Here is an 18,822-nt window from a genome sequence, read left to right as displayed (position 1 = left end):
ATACTATATATAGCAGTACGGTACGGAAGGCCACTGCTGTACCTACCTCTGTGTCATCATTAAGTATACTATCCATCTACATTCTATACCTGTGGTGCATTTTAGTTTTGCAGTTTGCTGACACAGTGACCACCAGTATACTATATATAGCAGTACGGTACGGAAGGCCACTGCTGTACCTACCTCTGTGTCGTCATTAATTATACTATCCATCTACATGATTCTATACCTGTGGTGCATTTTAGTTTTGCAGTTTGCTGACACAGTGACCACCAGTATATATAGCAGTACGGTACGGAATGCCACTGCTGTACCTACCTCTGTGTCGTCATTATGTATACTATCCATCTACATTCTGTACCTGTGGTGCATTTTAGTTTTGCAGTTTGCTGATCAGTGACCACCAGTATACTATATATAGCAGTACGGTACGGAAGGCCACTGCTGTACCTACCTCTGTGTCGTCATTAAGTATACTATCCATCTACACTCTATACCTGTGGTGCATTTTAGTTTTGCAGTTTGCTGACACAGTGACCACCAGTATACTATATATAGCAGTACGGTACGGAAGGCCACTGCTGTACCTACTTCTTTGTCATCATTAAGTATACTATCCATCTACATTCTATACCAGTGGTGCATTTTAGTTTTGCAGTTTGCTGACACAGTGACCACCAGTATACTATATATAGCAGTACGGTATGGAAGGCCACTGCTGTACCTACCTCTGTGTTGTCATTAAGTATACTATCCATCTACATTCTATACCTGTGGTGCATTTTAGATTTGCAGTTTGCTGACACAGTGACCACCGGTATATATAGCAGTACGGTACGGAATGCCACTGCTGTACCTAAGTCTGTGTCGTCATTAAGTATACTATTATCTACATTCTATACCTGTGGTGCATTTTAGTTTTGCAGTTTGCTGACACAGTGACCACCAGTATACTATATATAGCAGTACTGTACAGAAGGCCACTGCTGTACCTACCTCTGTGTCGTCATTAAGTATACTATCCATCTACATTCTATACCTGTGGTGCATTTTAGTTTTGCAGTTTGCTGACACAGTGGCCACCAGTATATATAGCAGTATGGTACGGAAGGCCACTGCTGTACCTACCTCTGTGTCGTCATTAAATATACTATCCATCTACATTCTATACCTGTGGTGCAGTTTAGTTTTGCAGTTTGCTGACACAGTGACCACCAGTATATATAGCAGTACGGTACGGAATGCCACTGCTGTACCTACCTCTGTGTCTTCATTAAGTATACTATCCATCTACATTCTATACCTGTGGTTCATTTTAGTTTTGCAGTTTGCTGACCAGTGACCACCAGTATACTATATATAGCAGTACGGTACGGAAGGCCACTGCTGTACCTACCTCTGTGTCGTCATTAAGTATACTATCCATCTACACTCTATACCTGTGGTGCATTTTAGTTTTGCAGTTTGCTGACACAGTGACCACCAGTATGCTATATATAGCAGTACGGTATGGAAGGCTACTGCTGTACCTACCTCTTTGTCGTCATTAAGTTTACTATCCATCTACATTCTATACCTGTGGTGCATTTTAGTTTTGCAGTTTGCTGACACAGTGACCACCAGTATATATAGCAGTATGGTACGGAATGCCACTGCTGTACCTACCTCTGTGTCATCATTAAGTATACTATCCATCTACATTCTATACCTGTGGTGCATTTTAGTTTTGCAGTTTGCTGACACAGTGACCACCAGTATACTATAAATAGCAGTACGGTACGGAAGGCCACTGCTGTACCTACCTCTGTGTCGTCATTAAATATACTGTCCATCTACATTCTATACCTGTGGTGCATTTTAGTTTTGCAGTTTGCTGACACAGTGACCACCAGTATATATAGCAGTATGGTACGGAAGGCCACTGCTGTATCTACCTCTGTGTCGTCATTAAGTATACTATCCATCTACATTCTATACCTGTGGTGCAGTTTAGTTTTGCAGTTTGCTGACACAGTGATCACCGGTATATATAGCAGTACGGTACGGAAGGCCACTGCTGTACCTACCTCTGTGTCGTCATTAAGTATACTATCCATCTACATTCTATACCTGTGGTGCATTTTAGTTTTGCAGTTTGCTGACACAGTGAAAACCAGTATAATATATATAGCAGTACGGTACGGAAGGCCACTGCTGTACCTACCTCTGTGTCATCATTAAGTATACTATCCATCTACATTCTATACCTGTGGTGCATTTTAGTTTTGCAGTTTGCTGACACAGTGACCACCAGTATGTATAGCAGTACGGTACGGAAGGCCACTGCTGTACCTACCTCTGTGTCGTCATTAAGTATACTATCCATCTACATTCTATACCTGTGGTGCATTTTAGTTTTGCAGTTTGCTGACACAGTACCCACCAGTATACTATATATAGCAGTACGGTACGGAAGGCCACTGCTGTACCTACCTCTGTGTCATCATTAAGTATACTATCCATCTACATTCTATACCTGTGGTGCATTTTAGTTTTGCAGTTTGCTGACACAGTGAACACCAGTATACTATATATAACAGTACGGTACGGAAGGCCACTGCTGTACCTACCTCTGTGTCGTCATTAATTATACTATCCATCTACATTCTATACCTGTGGTGCATTTTAGTTTTGCAGTTTGCTGACACAGTGACCACCAGTATATATAGCAGTATGGTACGGAATGCCACTGCTGTACCTACCTCTGTGTCGTCATTATGTATACTATCCATCTACATTCTATACCTGTGGTGCATTTTAGTTTTGCAGTTTGCTGATCAGTGACCACCAGTATACTATATATAGCAGTACGGTACGGAAGGCCACTGCTGTACCTACCTCTGTGTCGTCATTAAGTATACTATCCATCTACACTCTATACCTGTGGTGCATTTTAGTTTTGCAGTTTGCTGACACAGTGACCACCAGTATACTATATATAGCAGTACGGTACGGAAGGCCACTGCTGTACCTACTTCTTTGTCGTCATTAAGTATACTATCCATCTACATTCTATACCAGTGGTGCATTTTAGTTTTGCAGTTTGCTGACACAGTGACCACCAGTATACTATATATAGCAGTACGGTATGGAAGGCCACTGCTGTACCTACCTCTGTGTTGTCATTAAGTATACTATCCATCTACATTCTATACCTGTGGTGCATTTTAGTTTTGCAGTTTGCTGACACAGTGACCACCGGTATATATAGCAGTACGGTACGGAATGCCACTGCTGTACCTACCTCTGTGTCGTCATTAAGTATACTATTATCTACATTCTATACCTGTGGTGCATTTTAGTTTTGCAGTTTGCTGACACAGTGACCACCAGTATACTATATATAGCAGTACTGTACAGAAGGCCACTGCTGTACCTACCTCTGTGTCGTCATTAAGTATACTATCCATCTACATTCTATACCTGTGGTGCATTTTAGTTTTGCAGTTTGCTGACACAGTGGCCACCAGTATATATAGCAGTATGGTACGGAAGGCCACTGCTGTACCTACCTCTGTGTCGTCATTAAATATACTATCTATCTACATTCTATACCTGTGGTGCATTTTAGTTTTGCAGTTTGCTGACACAGTGACCACCAGTATACTATATATAGCAGTACGGTACGGAAGGCCACTGCTGTACCTACCTCTGTGTCGTCAAGTATACTATCCATCCATACCTGTGGTGCATTTCAGTTTTGCACAGTTTTCTGACCACCAGTATATAATATATAACATTACGGTACAGTAGGCCACTGCTCTACCTACCTCTGTGTCATCAAGTATACTAGCTTAGTCACACAGCGACCTTGGTGCGCCTCTTTTTTTCTTTGCATCATGTGCTTTTAATGGACTATTTTTTTGAAGTGCCATCCTGTCTGACACTGCAGTGCCACTCCTAGATGGGCCAGGTGTTTGTGTCGGCCACTTGTGTTGCTTATCTTAGTCACACAGCGACCTTGGTGCGCCTCTTTTTTTCTTTGCATCATGTGCTGTTTGGGGACTATTTTTTTGAAGTGCCATCCTGCCTGACACTGCAGTGCCACTCCTAGATGGGCCAGGTGTTTGTGTCGGCCACTTGTGTCGCTTATCTTAGTCACACAGCGACCTTGGTGCGCCTCTTTTTTTCTTTGCATCATGTGCTTTTTATGGACTATTTTTTTGAAGTGCCATCCTGCCTGACACTGCAGTGCCACTCCTAGATGGGCCAGGTGTTTGCGTCGGCCACTTGGGTCGCATAGCTTAGTCATCCAGCAACCTCGGTGCAAATTTTAGGACTAAAAATAATATTTTGAGGTGTGAGGTGTTCAGAATAGACTGCAAATGAGTGTAAATTATGGTTATTGAGGTTAATAATACTATGGGATCAAAATGACCCCCAAATTCTATGATTTAAACTGTTTTGAGGGTTTTTTGTAAAAAAAAAACACCCATAGCTAAAACACACTCGAATCCGACAAAAAAATTTCAGGGAGGTTTTGCCAAAACGCGTCCAAATCAAAAACACGGCCGCGGAACCGAATCCAAATCCAAAGCACAAAACCCGAAAAATTTCCGGTGCACATCACTAATGAGGACACATCTGTACCTTCTTGTAAAATCTGGTAAACTTCGCTAGCCCCACACATGTAGATTTTAACTCCACACATGATACATGAAAAAAAAATTCCGCTCCGCTTTTCCATTCCTGTAAAGAAAGCTGACATTTATTTTCATAATTATTTATATTGCTCAATCAACATTCTTCATTTTCCCATGATGAGTCACTTTTAAAACAGGGTTAGGACCTCGCAAGGCTCCAAATTCAGATCTACAGTAAGTTTCCTTACTTTGATAGACAGTTCTTGTACACTTCATTCAATTACTGTACCTTGAACTTAAATTTGCAAGCAAACCTATCCTGGCATGCCAAAATTTCCTCTATAGCCATGTCAGAAATTCCTATGGCTCATAAAGGCCCCTATTGTATTTTTAAGCAAATTTCCAATATATGAACACTCAGGCAGAATAATATGTAGATTTTTCCCATTGCACATAAATCTGCTTGAGAATATACTGTATATCTATTAGAGATGAGTGATTTGGACTTTAAGAAATCCGAGCAGCTCCCAACTTCCGAGATCTGAGGCAGTCAGTCAGGGCTTGGATCCCGCTGTTGAATCTCGTGGTTTCTGCTCGGGTGCCTATTTCAAAAGTCCCATTAAGTCATAGGGCTGACCGCTGATTGGCTGAGAGAGCCATCATGTCCTCATAGACATTATTCGGACTAGATGGGGGCACCGACACCCCCACACAACCAGATGACTGACTGAGTTGGCACCCCCACACTGCTGACACCACTGACACACCCCAGCACAGAGGACACCGGTGACACTCCTGCACTGCCGACACTGCCAGCACCCCAGCAGTACTAACACCATCGGTAATCACACATTGAGGACACTGCCAGCACTGTCAACACTGCCGGCAACCCTGCAGTAAGGATATGCCTGGCACACTGGCAATGGCAATACAGCCAGCAGTACCGACACCACCAGCAACTCCGCACTGAGGACACCACCATCACTGTTGACACTGCCAGCACTCCAGCAGTATCAACACCACCAGCATCCCCACGCTGAGGACTCTTCCAGCACCCCTGCACTGCTGACACTACCGCATTGAGGTCGTCACAACCCCTGTCACAGTAAGCGCACTATTGGTGTATCCGCCATACACTGTATCCTACATTGTATCTGACTCACACTGTATCCCACACTATATCTATGCCACAATGTATCCAGCACAGTATATGACCCACACTGTATCCTACACTGTATCCAACCAGTAATGTATACAGCACTGTATCTGACCCACATTGTATCAAACCCACACGTTATCCAACCCACAGTGTATTGCACGCTATATCCGATCTGCAATGTATCCCGCACTGATCCAACCTGCAGGGCTGTTTCTAGCCAATCTGGCTCCCAGTGCAAGATTCAAAAAAGCGCCCCCCCCCCCTTGACATAATTTTTTTTTCTCCCCATAGATATTAAAAATACAAATATGGCAAGGGAGCATGGCCTCACTAAAATGGGCATGATCTCACTAAACCGTGCGTGGTCTCGCCTGAAAAGACTAGCTTACACCCCAGTTTTTGACCCTGCACCAATAGATTATGGCCACCACAGGAAAATAATTAATTCCACCATATTAAGCCCCACACAGTAATGCCCTCTGCACCATAGTATGCCAAACACCACAATGCCCTTGATACATTATACCCTACAGTAAAGCTTCTAATTACTTTTAAATTACCTGCTCATTGCCAAGCATTTCATGCTCTGGGTGTCATGCTGGTTGAAGGAGTTTCATGCTCTGGGATCCATGCTGGTTGCCAGAGGTTTCATGCTCTGGGATCCATGCTGGTTGCCAGGAGTTTCATGTTCTGGGATTGGTGTCATGATCATTGCCAGGGCTGTGTACTGCCAGTTTCCAGGGCTGTGTCATGTCAGTTGCCAGGTCTGTGTAATGCTAGTTGCCAGGGCTGTGTAGTGTTCTTTGTAAGGGGTGTTTACAGTGCCCACCCGTTTTCCCGCCAGCACATACCTCCTCCTTCTCCCACCTGCCTGTTGCTCTGTACTGAGTCCTGGTGCTCCCCCTCCTCCGCGTCATTAGTACTCTGCTCGGGGCCAGAGTTTCACGTAATTACGTGTTTGTGTCATGATGTAATGATATGAATGCATCAATACACAAAACTCTGCCACCCGAGTGGAGCAGTAATGATGAGGAGGAGGCAAGCACCAGGACCCACCAAAAGATCCACAGCAGATGCCTTGCCTGCCACAAGAAACGGCTCTGCCAACCTGCACTGTTTCTGACCCACACTGTATCCCACACTGTATCCAACAAGTAATATATCAATTCCCAAACTGTATCCGACCCGCACTGTATCCAACCCACACATTATCCATTCAGCACTGTATCTAACCCATACTGTATCCAGCCTGCACTGTATCCCACACTGTATCCAACCCACACAGTATCCAACCAGCACTGTATCCCACACTGTACCCAACCTGTCCTGTGTCCTGCACTGTATCCAACCTAAACTGTATCTGACCCATACTGTATACCGCAGTTTAGCCATCCAGCCTTTGGTCAATATTGGTGAAAACAATATTGTGAGCTGTGAGGTGATCAAAATTGAGCAGAAATGAACGGAAATTAATGATATTGAGGTTAATAATACTCTAGGAACAAAAAAGCCCAAATTAAGAGATTTTAGCATTTTTTGACAATTTTTCAAAAAATCCAAATCCAAATCTAAAGCCAGTCACAGCAATTTGGCAAATCCAAACTCAAATCCAAAGCCAGCTAACAAATCAGAATCAAATCCAAATCAAGATCCATCACAAATGGCCCGGCGCACATCCCAAATATTTATGAGCAGTGTCTTTCACATCTCAAGTGCACCTCTATTTATACTGGGATGAGTGTAACCGAGTGTTCATGGTCATAGTCAAGTGTTCATGGTCATGAAGGTGGAAATGTATACTATACAGAGTTTATCACATGCAGAGATCCATTTCATATTGGATTAATCTTACACAAGGTATAGTGCTGGTACAGATGTGTGCTGCTAGTGATAACAGCTACTTTCACAGACAAATTGATATACATAAATGTGGCCAACTCTCAATTCAGATGAATATCCACATACATTTTGTGCTTGCGATAAAGCTGCACTGTTGTATGCAATTCTGAATCAGGCACACAATGAACTACCTTAAGATGGCCAGTGGTTATGGTGACCATTGTGCGATTTCTTTATCTTGGCACTATCCAATCCAGGTTAATAATCAAATACTAAAACCTTATTTTGAGGAGTTACAAACAGGTTTCGGTCCCCCTCCTCCACAACCACCTCAAGTTAATAATATGCCACATGGAAGTGGGTAACAGGGAGAGGCAGAGAGTGACGGGAAGAAGAAGGAGTATGAGTGCGCTGTCAGCGATAGCCAGTAAAGGGGGGGGGGGTCAGCCCCTAGATAAAGTGAAACAGCAATATAAAGATATATACTGGCGCCGGCTGTTAGACCAATAAGGGATGATAGTTGATTAAGATAAAAAATCACAAACTTTTAATAAACATAATAAAACAATTAGTTAGATAAATCAGATGTAGTCAAACTATATTTATCTGTTCCTAAGTCAGAAACAAAGGGTGTTAAACGATGTTGATTAGGACCAATTGGATCCCACTCATGGTGTATATTATGTATGCTATAGCAGCTAATCGGCTTCTACCTCTTATTTAAGGACACTGACCAACAGCTTTGGACCCACCTGGCATCTCCGGTAACAATTGGACTCTTTGCCCCTATTGGACACTACAAGCCCATTGCAACCTGGAATTATTCCCCTGCTGCTATTTGGAATCTCACCTGCTAAACTGAGATCCTGGGGACAACATCCATAAGGACTGGGTAACTATTATCATCTCAAGTGAACCAAAAAATAATGAGGAGGGAGTCCTAACCGGAGACTGTGCATACATAATATACACCATGAGTGGGATCCAATTGGTCCTAATCAACATCGTTTAACACCCTTTGTTTCTGACTTAGGAACAGATAAAGATAGTTTGACTACATCTGATTTATCTAACTAATTGTTTTATTATGTTTATTAAAAGTTTGTGATTTTTTTATCTTAATCAACTATCGTCCCTTATTGGTCTAACAGCCGGTGCCAGTATATATCTTTATAGAGAGTGATGGGAAGAGGCAGAGGGTGAAGGGGAGAGGAAGAAGGGGGAGAGGAAAGACAGTGCGTGATGGAGATTGGCAGAGTGTATGTGAGGTTTCTGTAGCAAGGGAGTAAAGGGGGTAAATTGGTTGACAGTGTTTCCTGAGGCTATTCAACCAGTCATTAGCTACATGAGTTATCCAGAGGACTGGAAAAGAGTGAATGTAGTCCCCCTGCACAAAAGTGGAAGCAAGGAAGAGGCAAACAACTACAGACCAGTGAGTCTTACATCAGTAGTAGGAATATTGATGGAAACACTCTTAAAAGAAAGAGTTGTAGATTATCTCAAATCCAGCAATTTACAGGATCCCAATCAGCATGGATTCACTGGGGGGAGATCATTTCAAACAAATCATATTGACTATTTTGACTGTGTGACTAAAGTGATGGATAAAGGTGGAGCCATGGATATAGCTATCTAGACTTTAGTAAAGCTTTTGACACTGTTCCACATTGCAGACTGCTAAATAAACTTGGAAGCTTGGGAATGGATACTAGGATTATTGAATGGATAAGATCTTGGTTGCAGGATAGAAAACAGAGTTGTGATAAATGGAGTGCATTACCAGGAAATGTTACCAGTGGAGTACCCAAGGGATCTTTACTTAGACCAGAGCTTTTTAATATCTTTATTGGGGACATTACAAATTGCATTAAAGGGAATGTATGTATTTTTGCAGATGACACAAAGGTATGCAACATGGTAGACACATCAGGTGGGGTAAAACAAATGATTGAGGATCTACCGTAGGTAGACTAGAGGAATGGTCAAGATTGTGGCATTTACAGTTTAATGCCAAAAAATGCAAAATCATGCACTTGTGTCTCAAAATTCCAAAGTCAAAATGTAGTATTAATTGCACTTTACTGGAAACTACTGAGGAAGAAATAGAGATCTAGTAATCACTATTTCAGGTGACTTAAGGCAGGTAAGCAATGTAACAAAGCAGTGAGGAAGACTATTATGATGCTTGTCTGCACTTGGAGAGGAATCAGCAGCAGAAAGAATGAAGTAATATTACCACTGTATAGGTCATTGGTACGGCCTCATCTAGAATACTGTGTTCAATTCTGGAGGCCACATCTTCAAACGATATTAATACATTAGAGACTGTACTAAGAAGGGCAACTAAAATGGTGCATGGCCTACATCACTAAACCTACCCAGAAAGACAAAAAAAAATCTCAATATGCATAGTTTGAAGCAGAGAAGAGATAGGGGGGACATGATAGAAACTTTCAAATACATCAGGGGTTTTAACAAAGTCCAGGAGGGAAACACTCTCCAAATGAAGAGAAACAATAGGGCACGAGGACATGGACTGAGACTGAAGGGGGGGGGGGGGTTCAGGGGATATTTGATAAAAAATTACTTCACAGAAAGGGTAGTGGACAAGTGGAATAGCCTCCCATCATAGGTGGTAGAGGCTAAGACAGTAGAGCAATTTAAACATGCAAGAGATAGACATAAGGATAGCCTTACAAAGAAATAAGGATCAAATAAGGTTTGAGATAAAAATATGGTTAAAAAAAGGGGTAGACTAGATGGGCCAAGTGGTTCTTATCTGCCGTCAAATTCTATGTTTCTATGTAAGGGAAAGTATCAGTGGGAGAGACAGAATGAAAAAAGGGAGTTAGACATGAGAGCTGAGGAAAGACAATGCTAGTGGAAAAATGTAGTGAGTTAATAGCAGAGGAATTATGGAGAAGTGGAGGGGAAGCAACAAGTAGCTCAGTGGAGAAAAGATCATTGCATATTTGGCAACACAGTGTGTGTGTGTGTGTGTGTGTGTGTGTGTGTGTGTGTGTGTGTGTGTGTGTGTGTGTGTGTGATAATGTAGGTAGAGAGAGAGAGAGAGACCACTTTTCTAAGGAAGGCTGTTGTGCTGCTAATTCAATTTACTGCAATTTCTCATGGGAAATTCTATGGAAAATGTTTTAGTGTTTATAATAAGAAACAAATCAGGAGTATGCTTATTAATGCAGCAGCAATGCCCAATATGAGCAATGAACTGACATTTCACCTAGTCCATACAGAGGAGAGAATGGGACACCGTCTTCCCCTTTCCTCTTGTCTCCTCCTCTCCTCTAACTTCTTATGTTTGACACTGCTGTTGCCAGGGGTTTCAGTGTCATGATCTAGTGACTGGCCCAGGTGTGAAATACCAGAGGAGAGGAACTGCTGCATTCCAAGAACATGCTACAGTTAGGCATGTTAGTCCAGGTCTCCTCCATCACTCATTGGGCCCGGACTTTGTCTCTGCTGTTTTGGTCAGGGGAAAACACCTACTGTCGATAGCTTCTCTGCACAAGGATGATACCTGTTAAGTGGACCCAACACAAGTCACTTGTACTTTGAAAGGCCTACTGTTGCAATCCACTGCAAAGATAAATGAGTTTGTAGTCCTGGTGGATGCTAGGCAGCAGGAAGCTGTCAGTATTGTGGAGGCATTCAGCTGCAGCCAGTCTGGAATCAAGCTCTCAGTGTGGACAGCTCAGCTGCAATTTATTTTGCATTTAAGGAAGATGGCTTGCATTGATTTCTCTTCCTGTTAAATTGCAGTCACTTGCAGCACTCCCTGCCGGTGATAGTCTGTTCCTAGTGTCCAGTTTGTTTGGTTCCATCCTGCTCCTGGTCCCCTGTCTTGTCAAGCCATCTACGTGTGCTTTATTCATCTGAGTTCCTGGTCGGGTATCTCCCAGTCTGCTGTGATCACACTTTCCAGCCTGCAGCTCATTTCCAGGCTGCAGTACAGCTACCAGTCTGCTATCAGATAGGGACCAAGCCGCATTACGGTCTGCAGTCCAGCTGCATTACCTGCCTGCAAGCCAAGCAGTGATTATGAGCCTATTGTGGGTGACCTCAATTAACCTCGCGAATTGCCGCAGACCACAATTTTCCCACCATAGTCTATAATGGAGATCCATGATCCTCCATTATAGCCAGTGCACTCTGCCTGATTGACAGGCCAGGAGTGCATAGCCAATCAGGAGAGTGGTATGATGTGGCATTTACCTGATTGGCTGCCAGGTACTCTAGTGAAAGGAATCATGGGAGGTCCCGGCATTTGGGGAAAGGGGATTCATGTGTAAACATGGATCTCATTTAGTTCGTTGGTCGGGTTATTTGGTTTATTTATTTTTTTAACCCATGGATGCCTACAGGGAAAGAAGAGGACAGATCTACACAGGATTTTTGTGAGTATATTTTTTTTATTTTAACAGGTACCCAATTGGATTCTACATGGAAAAGTGAACGTGAATGGTGGTATGGGATGTAAGTATGTATGAGTGTGTACGTGTGTTTTATTAAAATTTTACTGTCACGGTGTCTTGTGTTTTTGTTTGGGTATTTATTTTGTTGTAGAACTACAGGTACCAGCAGGCCCATTAATTCTCCGTATGCTGGTACTTGTGGTTTTCCAAGTACCAGCAAGCGGGGGAGGCTTTCTATGACTTGTAGTTACACAGCAAAAGACAACATTCTTTTTTTACACTTTTAAAGGCTATCAGGCCTCTATCCACCATTCTGGGATGGGAGGGACAGCTCCGTGCTTCATCCCTAGCCCTTGGGTGCCTGGAGGAAGGGACTCCTTGATTTAAGGGGTCCCCACTCCCCCAGGGAACCCTGGCCAGGGATGACTAGTTGGGGGGTTAATGCCACGGTAGGGACCTACATAAATGTGTCCCCCAGATGTGGAATTATCTCCCTGGCTAGTGGAGCCCAGTGTTGGTTTAAAAAATACAGGGGACCCTTACGTCTTTTGTCCCCTTATTTTTTAAACCAGGATCAGCCCAAGAGCCTGGTGCTTTTTGTATAAATACTGGGGACCTCTATGCAAAATTTTCATGGGATTTTAACAACCAGGACTGGCTCAAAGAGCCCAAGGTTGGTTATGCTTAGGACGGGTAACCCCACACAATTATTTTTTAACACTTTTAGACACTTTTACATAGAGAAGCATGCACGGATTTCACTGATCCGTACATGACTCAAAATATGCCAGAAAAAAGCAGGTCTATTTGACAGCTCCATTTCTGTATGCATTCTATACTTTCCTGTCAGTGTTTGGGTATTGTCGGCAGTGAATGAGAATGCAAATTCTTAGTAATTTCCCGTGTTGTATAAAATATGGAAACCATAATGAGGCAAAACGTCATCATCCCACTGTCGGATTCTCGCGGGGTTTGGATTCCATATAAGGAGCCGCGCGTCCCCGCCATTTTCACTCTGGCATTGGAGAGTGTAGAGAGAGGATGTGTCTCCGTCCTCAATGTCCACAGTGTCCGTGTCTTGTGCTGCATCTGTCCAGTCACAGTGGTGGTGTCCTCTGCTGCCATAAGTCCAGTGTTGCTGTGTAAGTCCAGTCCAGTGGTGCTGTGTTGTGCTGCATCAGTTCAGTGGTGGTGTATTGTGTTGCATCAGTCCAGTCACAGTGGTGGTGTCCTCTGCTGCCATATGTCCAGTGCTGCTGGATAAGTCCAGTCCATTGCAGTGGTGCTGTGTTGTCCTACATCAGTCCAGTGGTGGTGTCCCAGTGTTGCCTTATATGTCCAGTGATCCTGCCATATATTTCCAGTGGTACTGCCGTATAAATCCAGTGATTCTGCCTTATAAATCCAGTGGTCCTGCCGTATAATTACAGTGATCCTGCTGTATAAATCCAGTGATTCTGCCGTATAATTACAGTGGTACTGGTGTATAAATCCAGTCCAGAGATACTGCCATATACTATATGTCCAGTGATACTGCCGTATATATGTCCAGCGGTACTGCCGTATATGTCCAGTGGTACTGCCATATAAATCGAATGATCCTGCCGTATATGTCCATTGATACTGTTATATATGTCCAGTGGTACTGCCGTATGAATCCTGTGATCCTGCAGAATAAATCCAGTAATACTGCCGTATAATTACGGTGATCCTGCCATATAAATCCATTGATCCTGACGTATAATTTACTTGCATATTAATCTAGTCCAGTGATACTGCCATATATGTCATTGATACTGCCGTATATGTCCAGTGGTAATGCCGTATATGTCCAGTGGTACTGCCATCTAAATCCAGTTATCCTGCCATATAATTTCAGTGGTACTGGCATATAAATCCAGTAATCCTGTGGTACTGGCGTATAAATCTAGTAATCCTGCCGTATAATTACAGTGGTACTGGCGTATAATGTCCAGTCCATTGATACTGCCATATATGTCCAGTGATACTGTCATAAATGTCCATTGATACTGCCATATATGTCCAGCGGTACTGCCATATATGTCCAGCAGTATTGCCGTATAAATCTAGTGATCCTGCCGTATAAATCCAGTGATCCGGCCATATAATTCCTGTGATCCTGCCGTATAATTACAGTGATCCTGCAGTATATGTCCATTGATGCTGCTGTATATATGTCCAGTGGTACTGCCATATGAATCAAGTGATCCTGCCGAATAAATCCAGTAATCCTGCCATATAATTCCAGTGATCCTGGTGTATAATTACAGTGATCCTGCTGTTTATGTCCATTTATACTGTTCTATATGTCCAATGGTACTGCTGTATAAATCCAGTGATCCTGCCATATAATTCCAGTGGTACTGGCATATAAATCTAGTGATCCGGCTGTATAATTACAGTGGTACTGGTGTATAAATCCAGTGATCCTGCCATCTAAATACAGTGGTACTGGCGTATAAGTCCTGTCCAGTGATACTGCCGTACATGTCCAGTGATACTGCTGTATTTGTCCATTGATACTGCCGTATATGTCCAGCGGTACTGCCGTATATGTCCAGGGGTACTGCTGTATAAATTTAGTGATACTGATGTATAATTCCAGAAATCCTGCCGTATAATTCCAGTGATCCTGCATTATAATTCCAGTGATCCTGAATTATAATTCCATATAAATCCATATAAATCTGTATAAATCCAGCCCAGTGGTGCTGTCATATAAATTCAGTGGTGCTGTCCTGTGCTGTATATTATTTACTCCAAATAAAGGGTTTATTAATATTTAATCCAAAAATTTTTCACAGGGTTTGCCCTGTGTGGTGTAGAGGCACGCTCTCCTGTACCGCATATTGTTATATAACTCCAGAAAAATAATGGAGAACAAAAATTTGTAAGATAAAATAGGGAAAGATCAAGAACCACTTCATCCTAGTGCTGAAGCTGCTGCCACTGGTCATGACATAGACAATGAAATCCCGTCAACATCGTCTGCCAAGGCCGATGCCCAATGTGATAGTTGAGGGCATGTAAATTCCAAAAAGCAAAAGTTCAGTAAAAAGACCACAAAAAATAAATGCAAATGGTCTGAGGAGAAACGTAAATTTACCAATATGTGATTTACGACATGGAGTGGCAAGGAACTGCTAAGGCCTGACCTATGTTCATGACTAGTGGTTCAGGTTCATATGATGATGGAAACCCTCATCCTCATGCTAGAAAAATGATAAGAGTTAAGCTTGAAAAAGCACATAAAAGAACTGTGCATTCTAAAATGGTATCACAAATACCAAAGGAGAGTCCAAGTGTGTCGGCATATGCGATGTCTGACTTTCCCAACACTGGATGGGAAGAGGTGGCACCTTCCACCATTTGCACGCCCCCTGCAAGAGCTGGAAGGAGCACCCACAGTCCAGTTTCTGATATACAAATTGAAGATGTCACTGTTAAAGTACACCAGGATGAGAATATGGGTGTTGCTGACACTGAGGAGGAAGTTGACGATGAGCATTCTGATGGGGATGTGGTTTATTTAAATCAGGCACCGGGGGAGACACCTGTTGTCCATGGGATGAATAAGGCCATTGTGATACCTGGGCAAAATACCAAAAAAGCCACCTCTTTGGTGTGGAATTATTTCTCCATAATTCCGGACAACAGGTGTTAAGCAATGTGTTTCCTCTGTCAATCTGTAATTAATAGGGGTAAGGACATTAACCAGCTAGGAACATCCTCCCTTATATGTCACCTGCAGCGGATTCATCAGAAGTCAGTGTAAAGTTGTGAAACTTTGGATAAGAGCACAAGCAGTCCTCTGACACCTACTGTAAATCCCTTCTTCCTCTTGTACCCAAGCTCCTGCAAGCCACACAACCACCTCCCTCAATGTCAACTTCCTCCTCAGTCAGGAACGTCAGTAGTCCTGCAGGCCATATCACTGGCAAGACTGTCACTGGCAGGCAATGTCACTGGCAAGACTTGAGTTGTATGCCTTCTGTTGCTGCCGCTGCTGTTGTTGGTGCTGGAAGTCGATCATCATACCAGAGGGGAAGTCGGAAGACCACTTGTACTACTTCAACTAAACAATTGACTGTCCAACAGTCCTTTGTGAGGAAGATGAAATATGACAGCAGTCATCCTTTTTTTTTCGGTTCCACTTCACTAGGCAGGAGATACCAAGAATGTACAGTGACGTCAGAAAAAGTGTCCTCAGTATCTTACAAAATGCAGTTGTACCCACTGTCCACTTAACCACGGACATGAGGACAAGTGAAACACGGCATACTAAGGACTATATGACTGTGACAGCCCACTGGGTAGATATATGGCCTCCTGCAGCAACAACAGCAGCGACACCAGTAGCAGCATCTCACAAACGCCAACTCGCTCCTAGGCAGGGTACACTATGTATCACCACTTTCTGTAAGAGGCACACTGCTGACAACCTCTTACGGAAACTGGGGGTTATTGTTGCACAATGGCTTACCCCAATTAGACTCTCCTGGAGATTTGTGATTTCGGACAATGCCACCAATATTGTGCATGCATTACTGGGCAAATTCCAGCACATCCCATGTTTTGCACATACAATTAATTTGGTGGTGCAGAATTTTTTACAGGAGATGCTGTCGGTGGCCCGAAAAATTGCAGCCCACTTTCGGCATTCAGCCACCACGTGCCAAAGACTGGAGCGCCATCAAACACACCTGAATCTGTACTGCCGTCACTTGAAGCAAGAGGTGGAAACAAGGTGGAATTCAACACTCTATATACTTCAGAGGATGGAGGAGCAGCAAAAGGCCATTCAAGCCTATACATCCACCTACGATATAGGCAAAGGAGGGGGAATGCACCTGACTCAAGCACAGTGGAGAATGATTTCCATCTTTTGCAAGGTTCTCCAACCCTTTGAGCTTGCCACACGTGAAGTCAGTTTAGACACTGCCAGCTTGAGTCAGGTCATTCCCCTCATCAGGCTTTTGCAGAAGCAGCTGGAGAAATTGAAGGAGGAGCTAAGATGGAGCGATTCCACAAAGTATGTGGGACTTGTGGATGGAGTCCTTCATTCGCTTTGCCAGGATTCAAGGGTGGTCAATCTGTTGAAATCAGAGCACTACATTTTGGCCACCATGCTCGATCCTAGGTTTAAAACCTACGTTGTATCTCTATCTATCTCAAGTCTGCAGAGGTTCAAAGACTTGCTGGTGATAAAATTGTCAACTCAAGTGGAACGTGACCCGTCAACAGCTCCTCCTTCACTTTGTACCGCAAATGAGGCTGCAAGGAACAGGATAAGATTTCCTTGTCCACCCGCTGGCAGTGATGCAGGGCAGTCTGGAGTGAGTGCTGACATCTGGTCCAGACTGAAGGACCTGCCAATGATTACTGACATGTCTACTGTCACTGCATATGATTCTGTCAGTGACAGCATCCAAGTAGGCATGTCAGACAGTCCGTATGTACACTGGCACAAAAAAGAGGCAATTTGGATGCCCTTACACAAACTGGCTTTATTTTACCTAAGTTACCCCCCCCCCCTCCAGTGTGTACTCTGAAAGAGTGTTTAGTGCAGCCAGTAACCTTGTCAGCGATTGGCATAGGAGGTTACTTCCACAAAATGTGGAGAAGATGATGTTCATCAAAATGAATTATAAATTCCTCCGGGAAGACCTAGACCAGCAATTGCCTCCAGAAAGTACACAGGGACCTGTGATGGTGGATTCCAGTGGGGACGAATTAATACTCTTTGAGGAGGAGGATGTACACACTGAAAGGGGTGAGGAATCTGAGGATGAGGTCGACATGTTGCCTCTGTAGAGCTAGTTTGTGCAAGGAGAGATTGATTTCTTCTTTTTGGTGGGGGCTCAAACAAACCAATCATTTCAGCCACAGTCGTGTGGTAGACCATTTTGCTGAAATTATTGGTTTGTTAAAGAGTGCATATCCTGTTTACACAACATAATGGTGGGTGGTAGGGCCTAAGGACAATTCCATCTTGCACCTCTTTTTTTTCTTTGCATCATGTGCTGTTTGGGAACTAGTTTTTTTAAGTGCCATCCTGTCTGCCACTGCAGTGCCACTCCTAGATGGGCCAGGTGTTTTTGCTGTACACTTGTGTTGCTTAGCTTAGTCATCCAGCAACCTTGGCGCAATCTTTTGGCCTAAAAACAATATTGTGAGGTGTTCAGAATAGACTGGAAATGAGTGGAAATGAATGTTATTTAGGTTAATAATACCATAGGATCAAAATTACCCCCAAATTCTGTAATTTTAGCTGTTTTTATGTTTTGTTCCAAAATCATCCAGATCCAAAACTAAAACCAAAACCAGAACACGAAAGGGTGGTTTTGGCAAAACCAACCCAAAACCAAAACACGAATGGGGAATTAGAACCAAAACACAAAACACGAAAAGTGCCATCCGCACATCTCTAGTATTTTTGTGGACGGCTGTGTATCTCAATACGAATAGCCTCAACACTGCCGAGATTTGTGTTTAGTAAATTCCCGAGATGACACTTAGAAAAAAAACTAGAATGGATTTGGGAGCTTAGTGGATTTCCACCTTTGTGTCTGTTTCCTGATATCATTTTTTTCCTGTGTTTTATTACAATGAGTTTTATCAAATAATTTTAATGTTTTGGTAATGGTAACGTATTTATTAATAAATTCATGTCTGATCGTTTTATGTACCTGTTACCGCTGTTATTTAAACTGTGGCTACAATTGATGGTTATGCATCTTTTAAATAGATT

Source organism: Pseudophryne corroboree, chromosome 2, assembly GCF_028390025.1.
Source record: "Pseudophryne corroboree isolate aPseCor3 chromosome 2, aPseCor3.hap2, whole genome shotgun sequence".
In the NCBI taxonomy this organism is placed as follows: Eukaryota; Metazoa; Chordata; class Amphibia; order Anura; family Myobatrachidae; genus Pseudophryne; species Pseudophryne corroboree.
This window is presented reverse-complemented; position numbering follows the sequence as displayed.